The sequence below is a fragment of the Protopterus annectens genome, chromosome 5.part1 (assembly GCF_019279795.1).
Source record: "Protopterus annectens isolate FY-2018-M chromosome 5.part1, PAN1.0, whole genome shotgun sequence".
Lineage (NCBI taxonomy): Eukaryota > Metazoa > Chordata > Ceratodontiformes > Protopteridae > Protopterus > Protopterus annectens.
The window spans coordinates 300,553,405-300,576,181 of NC_056736.1; positions in this window are offsets into that span (position 1 = coordinate 300,553,405).

Here is a 22,777-nt window from a genome sequence, read left to right on the forward strand (position 1 = left end):
CAGTATGTTTTCCCCTCTTGTGGGAGTGGTAACAAATTGTTCCATAGCATTTGAGTTTATGAATTCTAGGAACCTTTGGGCCAGGGTGTTGGAGCTAGAGTAATGCTCCCAGTCTATGTTTGGGTAGTTGAAGTCACCCGATATAATGGTGTTTGGAGAGACCTTCATATTTTCCAGTGTTCTCAGGAAGGCCGAGTGGAGTTCCTGGGTTTGGGAGGGTGGTCTGTAGCAGGCTATAAACTGGAAGGCAGTTTTTCCCACTGTTAGTTGCACATGGATAGTCTCTGATGCTTCGTGCTGTGCCACCAACCTGAAGGTGTGGGTATCTTCGACGAATATTGATACTCCCCCTTCTTTTGTGGTTCGGTCCAAGTTTTGGGGCCGAAAAGCATGGTATGAGGTATAACCTGGTAGTGCTGGGGTGCTCTTGGGAGCCTTGAACCAGGTTTCTGTTACTGCACAGATATTGATGTTCTCCATGCTATGGAGAGTTTTGAGTGTGTGCATCTTGAGGCTTAGACTTCTGGCGTTGAGTAGCATTACTCTTAGTTTCTTATCCCTTGTGATACCCATGGAGGTGGATTTGTCTTTTGAGCCTTGCCTAAAAAAGGCACTATGGGGGTAGCAAGAGCCTTTGCCAATATCCGAAAGCCCAGGGGTGACAGGTGCAAGCCATCCCTAGCAAAGCATCGTGGCTTGTCGAGCATGTCATCCCAGGCTGACAGGCATTGGATCCCCTTTGAATGACACCAATACTTAAGCCAATTGTTGAAATTGATCATCTTGTCTTCATTTTGTGGCATCATTCTTGGTGAGGGTAAGATGCTACTCAAGGTCAGGGTCATACCGGCCTGGGCTACATGCTCAGAGAGCTCCTCTATGTCTCTTTTCATGTAGTCCAGGGAGGTACATCTCAGGTCATTCACACCAGCATGGACAATGACTGAGTCATATTTGTACTTGCCTTGGAGTGACCTGAGTGCTTGTGTTATGTGGCGGATCCTAGCACCCGACAGGCAGCTCACCATGACCTTCTCCTTGTTCAGCCTAGTGAGTGGGACGTCAGTGTGCCTGACGATAGAGTCACCTATTACAAGTGTATCAGGTGTGTTGTTTAGCCTTAAGGTCTGTGACTGTTCGGCACACTGGCTTTGTGAGCTATTAGCATTTAGTTTAAGTTCATGGCTTTGACACCAGTCATTGGTCTGTATAAGCCCTTTCTGTAGTATGGCGACATCGTTCAAGGATTCAATGGTTGCATCTAATTTGCAGCCATGTCCAAACTTGGTTAGCTACAGTCCCTCCATTTTGTCCTGGACTTCTGAAAAGTATATGCCAAAGAGAAGAGTGCCCAGAACAGACTCTGGTGGGACCTCACTGGGACAGGTCTGCTGGTAGAGGTGAAGTCTCCCACTTTAACTAAGTGTAATTGGTCTGTGAGATAGTTAGCAACCTACCCGACCACATAGGGGTTGATATTCAACTGGGTAGGTTTGTCTGTGATGTCCGGATTTTGGATTGCATCGAAGGCCTTGTCCAAGTCAAGATAGGCTGCATGCACAGCTTTGTATTCTCTGGTCACTTTTTCAAAGAAATCCAGTAGTTTTAGTAGGCATGATCTGCCCTTGACAAAGCCAAACAGGAATGGATTGAGGATTTGGAGGTCACCTATATCCTTATTTATGAGGTCTTTGATGATCCGTTCCATTCCCTTACAGGTGAGGCTGGTTAAACTTATCGGTCTATATTTACCCAGGTTGGTTGCCGAGCCACCCTTGTGAAGGGGGATAACAGTCACTGTTTTCTATTCAGTAGGGAAAAAGCCAGTACATAGGTTGTGGTTATATAGGGTGCTTAATAGGGTAGCTAGCTCTTGTTTTAGAACATTAAGAATGCAGCCCCGGATGCCATCTGATCCCATAGAGGCTGTGTTCTTGGCTTTGAAGAGAACATTGATGACTTGCTCCTTGGAGATGCAGGGAGGAGGAAATGGTGAATATATGCTTTGTGGTATGATTGGGGGTGGTAGAGGGGTGATATTTTCCCCAAACCTGTCTGCTAGCAGGTTTGCAATTTCTGCAAGGTCAGTGTGTGTGATGCCATCCACAGTTAATTCAACACACATCTAGGTTCTACCTTTTAGGTTACAGACGTAACTGAAGAAAGGCTTATGGTTATCCTTGGTTATGGTTGTAGTTTGAGGTTTTTATGAGTTGTCTTATTTGCTTGTTTAGGCCAAGGAGGGTGCTCTTCCAGTTCTGGTGTGTCACTTTTGTATTTTTAGACAGCAGCTTCTTTCTCTTATTGTCTAATTTATTAATGCTAGATGTCAACAAGGGTGGTTTGTTTTTCTTTGAAAATTTAGCTTTTATCCTGTCAGACACAGCTGTGTCTATCTATTTGTGTAAGTGTTTATACACAACAACAGTGTATGCCTTAGCATAGCCATCAATGCCATCTGTGGAAACTGGGAATTGGAATTAATTTCTGTCATCCCTTAGGAGTTATAGTCAGCTTTGGTATAGCTTTTAGCCTGACTTTTCCTATGAGAGGTTCTGGTGTTACTGCTAATTCAAGAGTGACTGATTTATGGTCAATTTTAACCAGTGTGGCCCTATGCTTCAGGTGTTGCAATGACCGTTCATATTGATGAGGACCAGGTCTAGAATATTTGAGCTCCTTGTGCATTGCCTTAAGGGCTTAGTTGGTGGGACACTGATGCAAGTGTTTTATGTGTATTGGGTGCTTTGAGTGTTGTGCTAGGTTTAGTATTTTTGTGTTGTGGAGGTCTCTCTGGTGTTTAGGTAGGTTTTTGGAGAGTGCCTCCGCATATGATGGTTTATGTGTTTGGTGCATGTTTTGAACAGGAATAGTGGTGTGTGAGCTGACAACCTGTTCAGTGTTGCTGTTCTGGGCATGAGAGAGCAGTGATTCTAGAATCTCCGTATAGGTGCATCTCTTTCAAATGGTACCTGAGTGATTTAGGAGTAAAGGGCTGTCAGTGTGCATGAGGGAGTTGCTACACTGCCTCAGTAGACCCATGTCAACTAGACTGGGAGAAGAAACAGAGGGAAACTGGCAGTCTATAATACAGGAGGGCTTGGTTCCTGATGACTCAGCAGAGGAAGAAAAGAGGGGGTCTGGCTAGATGTTTTTGACAGGAACTAACCAATAAGGTGCACAGAAGGTGGTTTGTACTTAGTAGGGATTTCTACATGTTCTGGTCTTATTTGTTTAAGTGGTATTGGGGCTGTTAATAGGCTCCATTGGTAGCTAGGTGCTGTTTAAGAATTACTGTGCTGGATCACCGCTGTTTCCAAGGGAAAATTTGTCTATTTATGCTTTTGTGTCTATAACCTACAGTGGTTAATCCCTCTGTTTGACAGTGCACAATGGTGGTCGTAGGTGTGCTGCTCACAAACAAGAGCAAAACAATTAAATGAAGAAACCAAATAGCAAACCTCAATGAGCCCTGAACCAGTAACCTTCAATTGGATTAATCCAACTCTACTCTCCTGCCAAGAGGCAAGGGGGAGGGGAGCACTACAAAAAAGATATCCTAGTTATAGTGCTCAATCCAACAATCAGAACTGGATCCAGCATGTCTGAATACAATCCAAACTACAGCCACAGAAGTGCAAATGAAACTGAACCAGTGTACTATATATTGTGAGGAAGCAACATTGCCAAGTACATGAAGTAATATCTGGTGAGCAGCAGTATAAAAGAGCATTTGCAACATAGAAAGATGGCTTTAGTAATAAGCCCCTTTTTCATATTGCTGAAAATCTGCATAAGTTACACTGCAGAGGACTGTTACAGTATTGTAGTTTGGTTTGCGACCATCATATTTAATCTAAGAGAATGACGTCCATGTTATTTAACTAAGATAAGGATATAATTCTTAATGCAGTTTAAAAGTTGGCCATAAACTATTGTTTCTTAATATTTAGCTGCACAAAATGAAGTGCATATTGGATGATGCTATTGACTGAGGAAGGAGTACTTGTTTTATGATAAAGTAAAATCATGCAGGATTAAGACTGCAATTCAGTCAAGTCATGAATGTGCAATCTAAGTTCAAATTAGGTCATAAAAGTACAACCAAACATGATAAAGAGATTCTACTAGAAATATTATACAAATAGTGCAGTAGCACCTTTGATTCAGTCCCAGATAAGAGACTGACAGGCAGCCTGAACTGATATGGAGAGGAGAGGATAAAGAAATTGCTGAAAGTATGGCTGAGTGCCAAGAAGCAATCTGTTTAAGTTAGAGCCCTGTGAAAACAGAAAGGTTTAGTAATGATTCCACAATGAAAAATATATAATTAATTCTTCAAGGGCAGCAGGTACTGAATTTGTACATGAAACACTGAAATATAAAGTTGTTTGCCAGTAGCAACCTCTTCTTTAGTTACAGATCGGTTTACTGTGGAATTTTTCAGATGACTTACTTCTGCAGAGATTGTCCATATTAACTGGTATTGTACTGTAATGACAGAAGTTTTGGTGACCTTTCATGATTGAAATGTTTTGAAATGGGTAGTTTTGTCATTATTGGATCAGACATTTTGTTTCATTGCATAATGCATAATGGAAAAAATGTTCAAAACTACATATTTCAAACACACTAACACATGGTGCTGTATTATATAAGAAATATAATTTAATACAATCAGGAAGGTGAATCAAAGAACTCATAAATGTTTGCATGGTCCTAAAAATGTGTGCAAGGGGCCTATGGCTTCAAAACCGCCTAAAGGTAAACTCAATCTGCCACTGACCCTTATGCATTTTGTATGAATGTGGGTTAGACTGCACTTTCAATGAATGTCAGTTTCAAGGGTATAGAAGTTTACTGTTCGTGCCAAGTTTGGTTTCATCATAAGACTGTATTGTTTTGTTTAACAAATGGATATCAGTGTTTGTGCTATAAAATTTGAAGTAAAAGTTTTAAATTAAATTCAAATCTCTAATGATTGTAGAAATAAGATACTATGTATATTGACAGGTTCAAACATTGTTTATCATAACTGAGGAGAAATAGAGAAGTGATGGGACACAGGAATAGCTGGTGGGGGTGCAGGCCCATTAGCCTGCTGATAGTGCCATTTGACCATAATCTGACTCTGAATATAAGGATAGCCTATTGGATGTAATGAGGGCATTCTATAGGATCCCAAACTTTTCAGACTAAGCAGAATGCAAAAAAAAAAAAAATTATGTAATATGGGTACATCAGGCAGTTGCAAAGTATTTTGATGGGATTTATTTGGAGAAGAAACAGAGGATACAAATGGCTCTCAGAATAAAGTAGGTGTGGACATTGGAAAGCATTTTTCTTCCCCAAAAAATAGCAGATACGTGAAACAGACTACAAATATAATTAAAGACTAAAAGCTAGCAGGTGCCTCCCAGAGTATGCAATATAGGTGGTGTTGTGTTTGGAATAAAGGCATAAGTAATGTAGTTAGAAGGTGTGTGCTAGCAACACCAAACATAGTAAAACAGCTTAACAATGCTGTCTTCCTTTTTCACAAGCATGTACATTAATGCAATATTATTTGTAATATAAATATGGCTAGCAGCTTATAAGTTTAGTCAAAAACAATTAATTTTACATTTCTTGTACACAGGCTGTTCATAAATGCAAATATTAGAATTGTCATTCCCATATATTTTTATTATCTGACTTTTAAATCTGCATACATGCATATTTACAAAAAAGACAAAATAAATAAATACATAAGCAATCAAATAAACAAATACAGGAAAAAAATTATGCACCAACCCTCCATTGAACCTACCGGAACTTAAAATAAGATTATGACACTTACAAAGGTGTTTTAGTTAATTTTAAATTTTATTCTCAGCTTACTGTGTTCAACTTTTCATTCTCTATTTTCCATGTGAAATCAGTGGATAACTAGGCAAGGCTACCAAGGTTATTAATTATGCTAAGAAATAACCTTCATTGTGCCTTAACTTTCAGATATTATGCTTCTTATTTTTTCAGAGAATAGGTAAATTGGCCCAATCCAGACTTGATATTTTGTAACATAAAACAGAGAACAAAAACAAAATATGGTCAATACATAAAGACATTTAAATTTTGAAAAGCAGTCAATATTGCAGCAACAAAAATATAGGTGGTGTGTAATTGCATTAATCCACAAACATAAGGATTTCTATTCCAATAGCAACTGTAGTCTTCATCATCTGGCAGTTAAAATTCTGAATCAGAGGCAAGCATTTGTTTTTATAATAATTTTTGGCATATGATACTGGGATGAATAACTCTTCACTCAGACAGTGAGGGTAAAGTATCAAGTTATGTTCTTGTGTGTGTGTGTGTGTGTGTGTGTGTGTGTGTGTGTGTGTGTGTGTGTGTGTGTGTGTACGTGTGTGTGTGTGTGTGTGTGTGTGTGTGTGTGTATGTGTGGGGGGGGTCAGGAGTAAATCCCAATGGCAAAGGCTGAAAGTCTGTACCAATGGTAGATAATGGCCTGAGAGGAGATTGTGGTATTCCAGTGAAGTGTCAGACTTGTGACCATAGGGATTTTTGATTTATGGTCTGTACATTTTGAGTAATGACATAATGCCATTAAGGTTCTGAAACTCTGTGCATACACCCCTCATTATTTTTAAGCTTAGGATAAATACACCTGAGTACTTTCACTGTGGCTATTAATACCTTCTTTGAGCTCATTCTTTCCTCCAGGGTAGGTGAGCAAGTAAACCACTGCTATACCACCCCCCCCCCCAACAAACGTTAATTCATAGGCAAACCAAGGAGAAATGTAAATGTCTAATATGACAGGCATATTACTTCACAGACTGTATGATAGACATAACCTTGCTGCTAGTACCAAGTATAATGGCAGGAATGAACAAAGAAAGTAGGATACAGAGTGTGAAGTGAAGAGATATTGGGGTTGGAAAGGGAAAAAGTTTGGTGTGGAGCACAGTGGGCCTATAACTAAAGATGAGTAATTTAAAAAGTTCTGTATATGAAGGTAGAAGGAGTCATTTCCCCTTCTGTATCCAGCTTGATAGGTTTAAGTATTTTAAGGAAGTCTGGTAACTGCTGCATGCTAACCAAAAACTCTTTATTGCTACCTCACATTGATTCAGTATACGAGCGGTGTAAGTATTTATTTAACTTGGAGCCTGTCTTCTCACCTCAGAACACCTTCGGTAAGCACAGCACACATACATATATGGGCCAGAACACTTCCAGTAAATCAAACATATTCTTCCTACTTTGACAAGGATGGCTTTCACAATCTGGCTAAAGCCTTTGCTGTCTCCATAGTGCATTTTTTTGTCAGAGTCCATCTGATAGAGATTAAAAAACTTAGTAAATTCTAAATTTCTAAAACAATAATGTGGTTCTACTCAGTACCATAAGCTTTAACAAAAAAAAATCCTCGAACTTGAGCTTTCTTGTAACTAGAGCACATTCATACATGTTTTCAGAACACTGACAGCATTTCCTTTATTTCTAGATATAATGCTTATCAAGTCTTTAGACCCACTGGCAATTGTCTGAGGAGTACCAGTATTTGTCAAGGATATCACCGTCTCATAACAGACTCTTTGGGACCCCGCATCTGAACTACTAGAAGTCCAAATCACCCCAATTACCACATCAAAGCAAGATATAGAGTACTCTTTATGCCCCCTTTCTGAGTATGATAACTATCTTAACACATTAACTGAAATTCATATTAAACCAAAGACCTTTCTACTGGGGAACTTCAACTATCCATCTATAAACTGTCTGACCTATACTGACAATGGTCAGCATTATATTTATTTATTTATTTCACATTTGTTAACCAGGTTAGTCCAACTTAGTTTGCAAACAAACCTATTTTCAGTGGAGACCCGAGGAGAAAAGCCCCAGCAAACATAAGTAAAGACAAAGTGACAATTTATAAATATTAAATAACAATCACAATACAAAATAATTGTAAAAAGAAAAGGTTATTAACTATTTGCATTGCATTGATAGTATGCAACCCATTTTCGGTGGAGACCCAAGGGGAAAGAGCCCCAGCAAACATAAGCAAAGATAAACAAACAGGACAAAAACTATTAAAAATAACACTGCAGGTATGAAATTAATTATAAAGAGAAAAACAAAAGAAAAAAATTATGAACATTAACGGTTGCACTGATAGCAGTGGTCTAAAATCTATTACATACGAAAGTAAAAACAAAAAGATAATCATTCTTCAAAAGAAGGACAATGTATATACATTGATAGGAAGTGGGAGGGGATAAATAGTGTGGATAATAGGAGGGGGAGAGAAAGGAAGGGCTATAGTAGGGCTATAGTAGTAGAGCTGAGGGTTTTAGGAGGTTAGTTTAAGCAGAAATTACTAACAGAGAAAGAAAGTTAGGAGATGCAACAGGTTATACAGTAGGTCAGACTAAGACTACATGTGGTCAAGGCAATGGCATAATTTCAAGTATAGTTGGTGGGATTTAAGCTTATTTTTAAAACAGGGAATGAATGGTTGGATCTAATATGGAGAGGGAGTTTGACAACATACCAGGATATCTGATTATCACTGACAAACATAGACAAACATAGCATGCCAAGCACTTCCTTGACATTATATATTTAAACTCTCTTTCCATATAGTTAACCATCCTACTAGGAGCCCCAATATCCTGGATATGGTCCTCGCAAATTTGGCCACTTCTTGCACAGCAAGATATGAGTTATCATCTCTTGTCAAATCAGATAAAAATTTAGTGAGGTTTTCCTTTAAAACTGCTGGCACTTCCCCTGTAAATAGCTATGTGTTTAGGGATTCTCTCCAAACCAAACCTTGATAACTTTAATCACTTCTGCTGTAATCCTCCTCTGAATGATCCTGTTGCTAAAGTTGCTACCAATGTCTATGACTTCTACTCCCACTTAAATAGTTATATTGATAAGGCAGTGTCTATCTACAACAAACATAAAGAGGTTTAAAAACAAACACCTGTGTGGAATATCCATATAAGTAAATTATATAATGAGAAAGAAACTGCTTAATGCTTACAAGATATCTCACGCTACCAACCTTAAGAGCACATTTAAGCAAACTAACAAAGAGCTTAAGGGACCTATTAGGAACTTCAAAGTTGAGTATGAGCTTAAAATAACCAATAAAATCAAAAATAACAAAAATTTTTCTTTAACTGTGTCCGGAAGTTAGGAACTAACATGCAACAGTGTTCAGTGCTAGTCCACAATAACAGTAGACTCTCTGATCCAAAAGAAATAGATAAGATCCTAGCTGACAAATTTAGTGCACATTTTACTCCACCCACAGTTCTCAGTTATAGCTATCTCACAGGATCTACAATCCCTATCTCCCCACTTTAATTACTATGGAACAAGTTCTCTCAGCCCTTTCAAAAACTAAGAATACTTCATCCATGGGCCCTGGCAACATACCAGGATATATGATTATCAGTGCCAAACATAGCCTTTCTGAATGCCTACTTAAACTCTTTAATCTAAAACTCTCCACCAGTTATATTCTTGAAGCCTGTAAAACAGCCAATGTAATGCCATTACAGAACGGAGACCCAACCATGGACCCTGGTAAGTATAGACCCATTAGTCTTGCTAGCCTCATATGTATACCTGTGGAGCACATTATCTCAGATTTGATTAATCTGTCATTGAAAATCTATCAACCTTACACCATCATCAATTTGGCTTTATCAAAGGAAGGTCCTGCCTCTTTGACCTCATTAATTTTTTTGAAAAAGTAAGTGAAGAAGTGGATAGTGGTTATATAGTACATATACCATATATGCACCTGGCCAAGTTCTTTGACACTATTCACCATGCAAACATTACTGACAGAGTTACACATCTGATTAGAAATCATTATATTGTGTGATAGAAGGTTAACTGGTTGTCTGACAGAACCCATGTCTTTAGAGTAGCAGGTGCCACTTCTGAAAGCAAAACAGTTACTAGTGGTATACAACAGAAATCAGGTTTGGGTCCTCTCCTAATCTGCATATATTTCTCAGGCCTTCAGGCCAGCACTTCTGGCCTATTGTTAACTAAGTTTGCAGATGACTGTAAATTGGGTGATATTATTCAATTTTCAACTGAATCACAATTGCTTCAACATGACTGACAATAACCTCATATTAAATATATAGAAATGTAATGTAGTTCACTTTGGTAAACAAGCAGTTTTACCTACCATATAGGAGATGCAGCCCTCCAATCATATACTGTTGCAAGGGAACTGGGTATGCTTCTTGACAATTCCTTATAATTTGACCATCATATCTCCACAGTAGTTTGGAAAGCTTTTTATTAGGCCCATTTCATTTCTAAAGGTTTCTCCTCTAGATCCAAAGAAGTCTTAATTTCCTTTTGATCAGATCTTATCAAATCTGTTATGGAATATAACGCACACATTGGCATGTATTTATCTAAACATGTCACACAACTTGAGAAACTTCAGAGATTCATAACTAAAAACATCAGTAGTCTCAAAAATCTTAGTTATCAGAAAAGACTGGCAAACCTTTCTCTGCACTCAGTCTCTTACAGACTCCTCTTTGGAGATCTATGTCTAGCTTTTCATGCCATGAAAGATCCAGCCCTATTTGATGTCCTATTTTTTTCCCAGAACTAATAGCACAACAAATATTCAGTTAAAGGAACTATACCATCATCATCAGATAAATAAGACACATTGGCATGATTGATTCATATCCCAACATATCTCTCACCTCTGGAACAAACTCCTATTGCATGTCAATCAGAGTAGCACCCTTGCAGCTTTCAAGGTAAACCAAGATATTTTGGTGGGCAGCCTCAAATTCTTTCTCTTGGTCTATCTTGTCTTGCCCTCCTTGCGGCTAGAGGGAAACTTTGAATGGGGTTTTATGGCTAAGCTTGAAATGAGCTGCAGGCTGATTGTCTAGTGGTTATCTATGAATCTATGTACCTGTTGTGGAATTGAATGCAAATTTAATTATGTACATGAAATATAAATACAACAGTAGTGCCAGAGAAGACTTGTAGCATTAAATTACCAGTTTTGAGAGATTGTTACAACTGAGAAATTATTTTGTATATTTTCTAATTGTTCAAGAATGCCCATACCTAAAGTAGTTCTGGCTATTGTCTGTTGTCAAGCTTCTGGGTTGCAATCTATTATTGAAGTAGTCTTTCAGAAGAAACAAGTGAAACAAAAAAGGGTACCTGTCAGCACACCAGCATCTATTTTTAGTAGACCTATTTGTAAGTGATGAAGAAATGCATATAGCTCTGTTATGCAGTAAGATGTATTAAAAGTTAAATAAAAAAAAAATGACTGGCATATTTACTGTTTACAGTTACATTTTTCAAGTCACTAATTTTGTTCGCAGACTTTCTTCACAATGTCTGATTGGTTACCTTTTTTTGTATATGCTTGCCATTTCTAGACTTTTTATTTTACTTTTTAACTATTGACAGGGCATGCTGCCCAGAAACATACAATATCTGGTTGATGGGACTATGCTTGAGAAAAGTCTGCAATGTAAAAATCCTGGCCATGTCCCATGAGATAAGTTCTACTCTAACTAGACATAGCATGAATGTAGACTATTTGTCCAATAGCAGTTCATGCTTGTCAAGAAACTATATGAGAACAGGTGAAACAAACCTGTAACCTGTTTTTTTCCCCAACATTGTTATAATACCTCAGTGTCTGAACAACTGTTTTGAACCCCAGGTGATTAATCCTAAGGATTTTCTCTCCCAGAGGCAGCAGTTTAATGCATCTCACAGTTAACTGAGAAGATAAATGTTATATAGTTAAGATGATTAATGTTATATACAGATCATGAACATCTTCCTGTAGGCCTGTGCACAAATCCTGCAGCCTGTGATTGTCTGCCATTTGACTATGAAAAATTCAGTTAACAACATAGTGCCCCCACATTGGCCCTGAAAAATTGAAATTAGGCCTGTGTGTATTGCCTAGACAATTAATGAATAAAAAAAAAAAACACTGTTCATATATAAGACCTGTAACATAGTCAGCGAGGGCAAATTTATTTCTAGCTTATGAATATAACATGCCCTTCATAAAATACCTGAAAATGTAATAATCATCATGCATGCAGTCCATTACAGAATTGTATAATTTTGGCCTTTTGTCCAGGCAATAGTTGAAAGCAGTGTTGCAAAGAATCCTGTCTGTTGCACTATACTAATCCAAATTACACAAGTCAATTCTGCATCACTGGCTGCTTAGCTATGATTACATCGCACTTAACATTCTTTTAAAATGTCTAGACTCAGTGCTCTGAGTTTTAAAGTTCCTTACTTTCTTCCTCACTCTCAGTACCACTGATGCCATGTGGCTATGGCTTCCACTTCCAGTTTGCTCAATAATACTGGACAAACCAAAAACAAATAGAGAGATAAAGGTCCAAAAGCAGCAATATTTAAAGACATGCGTGAATGGGCGTGCCTTCGTTGAAGGTTGGGCGTCGAGCTGGCAACTCGGCACTGTAAAAACCTACTGCCAATCATTAGCAGACCGGAGTTCCGCTGTGGCGACCCCTAACTGGGAAAAGCCGAAAGACAAACAACAACTCTAATTCACTTTAAGAAATTAATAGAACAATAAGATTTTGTATTATATATTTTCAGAACAATGAGTATGAAACTCTAATGTGCGGCATTATGGACTGACTGTAATCCCTTGCAATTTTCCAGAAAATCAAAAATTTAATGATGGACAGGGAAAAATATAAGGCAAAAATCAGAGATATTTTGCAAAATTAAGAAAAGTTGATAAGTAGGTCCAGCTGAACCTATCCATTGGGACTTCACTTATCAACACTTCCTCCTACAGTTAAAACATTTTCCTTTACATCTGAGTTTCTTGTAAGAAACAACAGCTGCATATTAATGGGAACTGTTTTTTCTTCTGTAATATTCACAGCTACCTTCTACAATATTAATTTTATGTTTAAACATAAAAAACAACCCTTTTATACATTGAAAAAAGGAGAGACCTGATAAAACTATTTTGAGAGCTACATCCTTTTCTATACCTGTCAGCATTTCTAAGCTTCCCTAAATCCTCAGTCATTTTCAGTACTCCCATAAATATATGGGTCTATATTAGTGGAAACCCAACTTCAGAGATCGGCCATTCATCAAACACAAATCAACAAACAGACTTTCAGTCAACGTGTTTCCCAGGGAAGTGAGTTAGTTGCCCAACATACTGACAGACATACACCTCGGTAAATCAAACCCACCAAAGTGGGGTGCAATGCCCCCCACACCCCCCCACTGTAGTGCAATCTTTAAGTTGGTATACATAAGTAGGGGGGGTGGGGGGCTATGCCCCCCACACCCCCCTACTTATGTATACCAACTTAAAGATTGCACTACAGTGGGGAAAAGTGTATACTTTCATATGTTGGCCGACTAACTCTTCTTCTTTGGGATAAGCGTTCTCTGATGTGAACGTTTGATGAACGGCCATTCACTGATTGTGTTCAATGAACATCCATTCACTGAAGCTGGGTTTCAATGAACTGATAGAGACCCTAAATGTATGTGTGTGTGTGTGTGTGTGTGTGTGTGTGTGTGTGTGTGTGTGTGTGTGTGTGTGTATATATATATATATATATATATATATATATATATGTATATATATATATATATATATATATATATGAAAATAAATTATTTTCCTCTTTGTCTCACATAGCTTTAGTCCTTGGCAATAAACTTATCATCATGTTGAGGGCCAAGCAACTTCCTGACAACAAACAAGAGTGCTGTTGGTGATCCATTTGAATAGCATCTGAATGGAAACTATTTTCTGTTGTCATCCTAAAGACTGAGCCCAGACTATGTGTGCCTTTTGTAGGTGGCAGGTTTCTCTAAGGTGCTGGGTGTGACAGATTGCACCCATGTAACATTAGGGCTCCATCAGGGTCATAATGGACTGATACCACAATTGGAAGGGCTACAGTTCCATCAAATGCCATGTAGGTAGCATGTGATGCATGAGTGTGCATCACCAACATGTCTGCCCAGCATCCTGGTAGCAAACGATTCCCATATATGACACACTAGCACCTTCTACCACCTCTTCTGGTGTAGTACAAAGCCCAATGATCATCTTGTTGGTAAGCAAAAATTTTTATTTTTATTGTTTAATTAGTTATTCATAATAAAATGTATTGCTTCATACTAAATACTAAAATACTTAATACTAAACTACTTTTCCTTTGTTTCATATTATATTAATATAAAGTTTATAAACTAAGTCTTCCTGTTTTTAATGGTTTTTATCTGATGAAGTTTTCTGTGAAAAACGAAAGAGCTTATCTGAAACCTGTGGAATAAAATCACTTAACAGCAGTTACTCCTGGAGTAGCTGCTATTTGCTGTTTTACTCATTTTACTTGTGGGAAAGGTTGAGTGGTATGGTCGAGGTAGGTAACTGCAACCTTTGCTGACTTAAGCTTTAACAGCAGTATTTAAAATGTCCCTATTTGGTTTTGTTGTGCCAGAGTTTGAGTGGTATGGTTGAAGTAGGTAAAGCTAATGGCAACCTTTACTTAAGTTTAACTGCAGTATTTAAATTAAAATATGCCCCTATTATTTGGTTCAGTCCAGATTTTTTATGCTGGAAGTTAAGTGGTATGGTTGAGGTTCATAAATCTGTATTGTTTTTTGTTTTTAAGTTTTAAGAGCAGTATTTACAGTCTGTTATCATTTGGGTTTGTCCAGATTAATTGTGCCGGAGTTTGAGTGGTATCGCATACCTCTCAACTGTATAGATTTTTACAGAATGTCCAGATTTTTGATTCATGTTTTTTATCTGTTCCTCATAAAATTTGTGATTTTATGACAAATGACTGAGATAATTTGAGGATTGAAGTTACTAAATAATTATACATTTCATATTCTTCAGGGAAACACATGCTAAGACAAATCCCGTTATTCTAGCAACTTTCTAAGTTTTGAAATCTGACTGAAAGAGCAATATTTAAAATCTGCTCCTATTTTTGGGCCTTTGTTCCCCTATTCTGTTAGGCTTTGTCCAGATGTTTTGAGCTAAGAGGTTGAAACTATGGAGGTACGCATGCTGCTGCCAGGGATCACTCTCACTGTTCGCTCTCTCTGTCACTCTCTCTCTCTGTCTCACACGCACACACACACACGCACACACGCACGCACGCACGCACGCACACACACACACACACACACACACACACACACACACACACACACACACACACACAGTCTATTTTACATTCACTCACACACATCACTCTCACACTGTCCTGATCTCTCACACACAGTCACTTCCTCATTCATACTTGCATTCATTCACACATTGCTCTCACTCTCTCGATCACACACACACACGCACACACACACACACACACACACACACACAGCCACTTCTTCATTCATTCACACATTCATTCATACATCACTCTCACTCTTCTGATCCCACACATACACACACACAGCCACTTCCTCATTCATACCTGCATTCATTCACACATTCATTCATACATCGCTCTCACTCTTCCAATCTCACACATACGCACACACAGCCACTTCCTCATTCATACCTGCATTCACACATTCATTCACACACCCACTTATGCATTCATTCATACATCTCTCTCACTCTCCCGATCTCACACCCACTTACACATTCATTCATACATCGCTCTCACTCTCCCAATCTCACACCCACTTACTCATTCATTCATACATCCCTCTCACTCTTCCGATCTCACACATACACACAAGCAGTCACATCCTACATCATACCTGCATTCATTCACACAGCTCTCTCACTCTCCCAATATTACACACACAAACACACACAGCCATTTCCTCATTTATACCTACATTCATTTACACATCGCTCTCTTCCCCTATCACACACACACACACACACACACACACACACACACACACACACACACACACACACACACACACACACACACACACACAGCCACTTCTTCATTCATTCACACATCACTCTTCCGATCTCACACATACACACACAGCCACTTCCTCATTCATACCTACATTCATTTACACATCGCTCTCTTCCCCTATCACACACACACACACACACACACACACACACACACACACACACACACACACACACACACACACACACACACACACACAGCCACTTCTTCATTCATTCACACATCACTCTTCCGATCTCACACATATACACACACAGCCACTTCCTCATTCATACCTGCATTTATTCACACATCGCTCACACTCTTCGGATCTCACACACACACAGCCACTTCTTCATTCATTCACACATTGCTCTTACTCTCCTGATCTCTCACACACACACAGAGTCTTTTGCTTTCATGCACACATTTACTCACACACACACACAGACACATATACACTCATACAGGCATTCACTTACCTTACCTGACGGCCCGGTTCCAAGTGCTCCACAGTCCGGTACTTGTCCGTGGCCTGGTGGTTGGGGACCACTGCTTTAGATGAGATAAATCCTAACTATGAACCTGTTGTCTGTTTACCAGCCATTCCCTATTGTATGTCACCAGCACACCATTTTTTTTAAATCAGCATAGGCAATTTTATCCTTCAAGGGCAGCAAGTACTGAATTTGTAGATTTATTTATTCATTTATATTTATTATTTATTGACATTTGTTTACCAAGAAAGTTTGAATGGGTCACAAGAGCCCATTTTCAGTGGAGGCCTGGAGAGAAAAGCTCCATTTAACAGAGAAAAATGCTTCAAAAATAATCAACAATATTGTAAAGCATAGAGATATAACAAAAATGTTACAAGCAGAACAATGAGACAAAGCAAAATAAAACACTATATACAGTTCTGTACAGCATCCTTTGGACAATTTACAGTAGTAATAAGCAGAGGTCATGTGTTCAGTTTAACTGTACGTATAAAGGGGGGAGATATTAGGATAGATTAATGTAAATGGGGAGGTGGTGATACAAAGAGGTTATTTAGAGTGGTAGAGATGGTAGGATAGGAAGGTGAAGATGAGGAAGTGGTGATAAGTAAAGAATCTGTACAGACAGGGGTGGAGAAAAGTACTGAAATGCAAAGTTGTTTGCCATCAGCCACATCCTCATTAGTTACAAATCTCTTTAATGTGATCCCTGATATTAACTGGGATATAAATAGTAAGGGATCGATAGGTATAAATAAAGTGGGTGATATTAAGTAGCCAGGCCTTACTTCTGTATTTATAGGGATAAAGGGCACGCACTTTTCAGTTACTGAGATTAAAGCCTTTGTGCCACAACAAAGATTATCTAGCAGGGTAATGACCTGATATGTCACCTTGAAAAACTCTAAAATCATTTACCTGAATTTGGATTTCTTAAATCAAAACTTTTAGTAGCATCAAATGTTATCATTGAAAAAGCAGTCCCCCAAGTTTTAGGGTGGTATTCATATTCCTAAGATTTGCACTTTTGTAGCAGTTGTTTTGAAAGACCTCTACTAAGCCTATGCAAAGAGTAATCACAGGTTATTCATGCTGCCTACATGAATGTGAAAGCTTTTGATAAAAAAAATATATATATACACTTTCATAAAATGCATACACTTGGTAAAGTTAATCCTCAACTACGTGCAAAGTACTATGGGAAAACATAAATGCTCATATAAGTTTGGAAATATTGGGGTATTATGATTGAATGTGGTTTTGAGCAAGCACATTTCAAATACTGGCACATATTTAAGGCTAGTAGCATGCAGCACAGTAATTTATATTAACTTTAGAAAAAATATAAAAGGATTTATATGTTTACTATACTGGCATCCTTATGTAGACACCCTGCCTGTTTCATTAAAGAAGTGGAAAGGGGAAGATAAGAGCAATTCAAAAAAGGGAGTACATAACAAAGAAGGACAAACAGAAGGAACACATCAAGAGGGCTATGATAGAGGAGGTGGGGGTATTATACTTGTTATGGGTATAGAGCCTCTATTTTTCACATTTCTTTTATGTAAGAGGGTAGTTTGGCTAGGAAGAGTGCTAGGAGGTATAGAAGAGAAGATTAGGAAAGGAGGGAGGTGAAGAAGAGTATGCCTAAAGAGTACAAATGGTTCACAAGTCCTCAAACATCACCATTGACTCATGGTATTGTAGTGGAGGACCCCAATGTTAAGGGGGCAGAGGCCTGTGGGGGCACTGCAGTCAGCACCGATAATACTTCAAGTTTTGCACCTGCTGAAGAACATCTTGGACAGGCAGAAGATGTCTCTTCATTACCTGCTCTAGCACATATTTTAGTAAGTCCTGAAGCTCACAGTATGTGTGGCTTGCCAAGCTGCACCATGCCAATTTGCCTACAGGACTTGTGCCACTGTCCCAACCTTGTGAAGGTGTCCCTGGAGTGGCACTGATGAATATTCCCTGATTTGGAAGGAATGTGTTTGAGCTGTTCCTAGAGATTCTGGACCTGTGGAAAATGAATATAAATGGGAGAGAAAGGAAAAAAAGAAAGACAAAGTAATGCATAATTAAAATAAGAAAAACAGATAGGGAGGGTATAGGAAAATAAAACCAGAAATGGAGAAATTGAATTGCTTCATAAGGTAATACATCACTACATTCTTTAATACTAGTGATTTCTTATTCTTATTAAGTCTTTATTCAGAAAAAAAAATCTGTGAAATTGTACTGGAGACCTGTGAACAATTCATGTAACAATATTGAGTGGTAGTGATTTTTACATTTACAGAATAGCACAACCCTGTTGCTATGAATTGTGCTACAGTTGTGTACTAAAAGCACATTATTTCTTGTATTACATTTGTATATGAATCACTTCTGGATTTATACTTGACAAAATAAATATTGAAAAATCAGTTATTATTGAACAAAATTCTTTGGGGAATGAAAGTTTGTTATTTCAGAATCATGTTTGCATGCTCACAAGCATCTCTGGATAGTGTCTTTAAATGTCTTTGCTCTTGTGACTGATTGTAGGAATTCTTCTCTGCAGATGCATATAGAAGACAGAGAGTATAGTTGCTTACCTACCAAAGATGTGTGTTCAAATCTTTCTTTCATGCTTATGTTTATTAACCAGGAAAGTACAGAATTTATACTTGTACTGAATCTTTGTGCATATTTCTACATGCATTTGTACTGAATCTACATCCTTTATATGTTTACATTTATTAAGCAGCAAAACAGAAAATCACAGATTTTCATAAAGTATTTGTGCTGCATCTTTAAGTAATACTATATGTTTGTTTATTGCAAGTTGAACTAGAATGATATCTTAACTTCATTCAAATTTTTACATTTGATGCCTGTGTACAACTTGTCTCTTTGGGGGATGAGTACTTTCTTTAATCTTTGCAAATATTTCCATAGAGATTACTGATTTGTGCTATGCCCCCTGTACTTTACCTGCCTTTTTAAGTCATATCATGTAAAGTTACTGTAAGCAACACACTTTCAATTTATTTATTTATTTATTTATTTACTTTGCCATTTGTTAACTGGGTTGGCCTGGCTAGGCAGGTGCCCTTTTACAGCAGAGACCCGAGGAGAAAAGTTCCAATTACAGTAAAGTATTTTTACAACCAACAGGGTATTTACATATACAATCAAATACAGCATTTAGAATATACAACCAAGAGAAGGTAGCATACTGTGTAAATAGATAACTGCAGAGATCTGGGGAGAAAAAGCTCCCCTTACAGTAAAGCATTGTTATAATCAGTAAGGTATTTTCACATACAATCAAATACAGCATTTAAAATATATGCAAGCAGGATGAGGTAGCATACTGCATCGATAGATAACCTTTTTTTTCTTCTTACAACGTATGGCAAGGAAAAACAAACAAAAAGTTAAACATAGAAATAAACAGCTGTGTTTCTTACAAGCATAAGAAGTTCATTGAATAGTCAAATAGTTTAGAATGGGAAAATGTTGACTTATTCCCTAGTATAGAGGGGCATACAGGTGTCAGAGAGTGTGATCTATGCACAGAGTGGAGTGAAGAGGAGGGGTATAGAATGAAAGAGAAAGGAGAGGTTGGAGGTAAAAGTATAGAGTGGAGACTGGGGTATAGAGGAGGGGCAGGGTTGCAGAGTGGGAGAGTCTAGATATACAGATAGGAATAGGTAACAGTGAGAAAAAGTGGCATTAGGTGGGGGGAGGAGTCAGAGTAGTTAACAGTGAGAAAAAGTGGCAGCAGGTGGAGGGTGAAGAGGCAGAGTAGTCAGGGAACATGAGACAAGGAGGGTCAGTGTAGGCAGGATTCAACTAGGGCCTTTACAGGAGCAGTTCAAGGAGCTGAGCAAATATCCTTTATGGTGAGTTTTAAATTAGATGGGTTTTCGATAGTTCTGATTTGGAGAGGGCGTTGTTTGCAAGAGCTGCTAACTGAGTGACTATAAAGCATTTTTCCTATAGCTTAATTAGGTTTGGTGATTTGAAGAAGGTGCTGGTCAGAGCTGCGAAGTTCCTGATTAGGGATATAGGGGAGATGATGGTTGCTAGAGAAGGACAGGCTGTTGGCTGATGGATAATAGTATGTGTCAGAAGGAGCTGAGGTAATAGGAGTTGATTATGGAGTTCTAACTAGTGGAGTTTTTGTAAGTAGAGGCAGTGGTGTGTACGATAGGGAAGGTTAATGGCAAATCTAGCAATTTTGTTGTAGGTAAGCTAGAGTTTGGTTGACAATTTTTTTTGAAGGTTAGTGAAGATTGGGGCAGCGTATTGTCGGTAGGCTTGTGCTAGGGGCACTCTAGATTCTTGTGTTAAGTAGTTTTTGTTTCTGTATAGTGATCCTAGTTTTTGGTGTGGTTTTTTGATGCAGTTATAAATGTGGATGTCAAACTTGAGTTCATCATCTATATAGACTCCGAGAAGTTTAGCGTGAGATTCGACGTTGATAGTAGTGTTGTTTAGAGATCAGACTGAGAAGGTGGTTTTGAAGTGTTGTAGGGACTTAGGGAAGAAGAGAAGTAGCTTTATTTTGTTGGTGTTTAGTAGCAGTTGATTAGAGGTGAGCCATCTTTCATTAAACAGTGAATTTCTCACTAACCGCAGTGCTGGCCATTCAGTTGCTGCTTTAATCCACACCCTCTGTCTGCCTAGGTTCTAGTGGCTAAGGTCAGCCATCTTGTATATACAGTTACTAATTTTGAAAGAAATGCTTGTCTTATACAATTATCATATTAATAGTTTGTTGCCTACATAAAGCAAAAAATTAAAAAAAAACAATGTATGCTGGTAATACAAGTAATTAATTAGCTAATGTGTACAGTACATGAAATTATGTGACAATGTAAATAAACACACACATATCTGTATATATCTACCTCTATCTATCTAGCTATATCTATCTGTATATGCATGTAGGTCCACTACCAAATTTAAAAATTTCAAAACATTGCACCTCTGATTATCAAAGCCCAGATGATCAAGGTTTTGAAATATCAAAACTTGTCAATGGAGATTGCAGTACAGAGCAGAATGGGAATTGTACTGTTCTCTTCACTATAGTGTGATTTAGGAGTTGGTATATTTAAGTAGCAGGGCATGTGGGGGGTGCAGGGGAGCTTGCCCCCCCTGCAAAAATGTGAAATTATAAGTTTTAATATTTTGGATTTTTTTTGTTTCGATATTTTAAAACCTCAATCTGGGCTTCGTTAATTAGAGGTTCGATGTTTTGAAATTTTGAAATTTAGTAGTGGACCCCTATTTATATATACATGCATTGTATATTTATATATATATATATATATATATATATATATATATATATATATATACTTCTGCACATTTCTTTCTTTATTTATTTAACATTTGCTTACCAGGAAAATCTGACTTGGAACAAAGCCAATTTTCAGCGGATGCCATGGGAGAAACGCTCCAAATGCATGTCTTTGAAACATTTACACTTTTATATATTTATACTTATAATTCTTTACTCATGCATATATATTGAATTTATACACGCAAGCGTACCTACGCATAAGCATGTCATATAAACATGCAGACATGTTTATGTTTACTTATGTTTATTTATACCTTCTGGATCACATATAGATAGATACATGCTTGCACTCACACATATATATTCTTCTTGCATTAGGCTGCATTTATGCAATTAAACCAAAAGACTTAGAATAACAGTTACAATTTAATCAGGCTACTACCAAGCAGTAATAAATGCAGCAGACTAAATAAAATTGATTACTTTTAAGAAAAGCAAAATAAAGTAGGAGGAAAGACAAATACAGTAAAAGCAAATGAAAAATTATTTTTTTGGGCCTTCTCAAATCTACTCTCTGTATTAAGTAGAGTGAACACTAAACTCAGAATATGATCTCACTGTACTTGGCTAAGTGAGCAAATGAGATGGACCCAGGAGGAGTGTTCTAATACAGACCTACAGGAGGGGTGGGCAATTCCAGAGCCAGCAACACTAATACCAACACAAGAACAGGGAGGGAGGGTTGCAAAGAGACAAAGAGGACATTGTTCAGAAACACACAATTAGGAAATAGAAAAAATGAAAATACAGTACTTTTAAAATTGCAAGTTTGTACTTAGAATATTAAATGCACTACTGCAAGTTTCACTTAGCTTCAGCTTCTAATGCAGATGTTTGTAGCCCAGCAAGTCTCTCAGGAGTTGAGCATAAAAACCCAAACCGAAATACAAAAGGCGGGGGCGTATCCATATTCA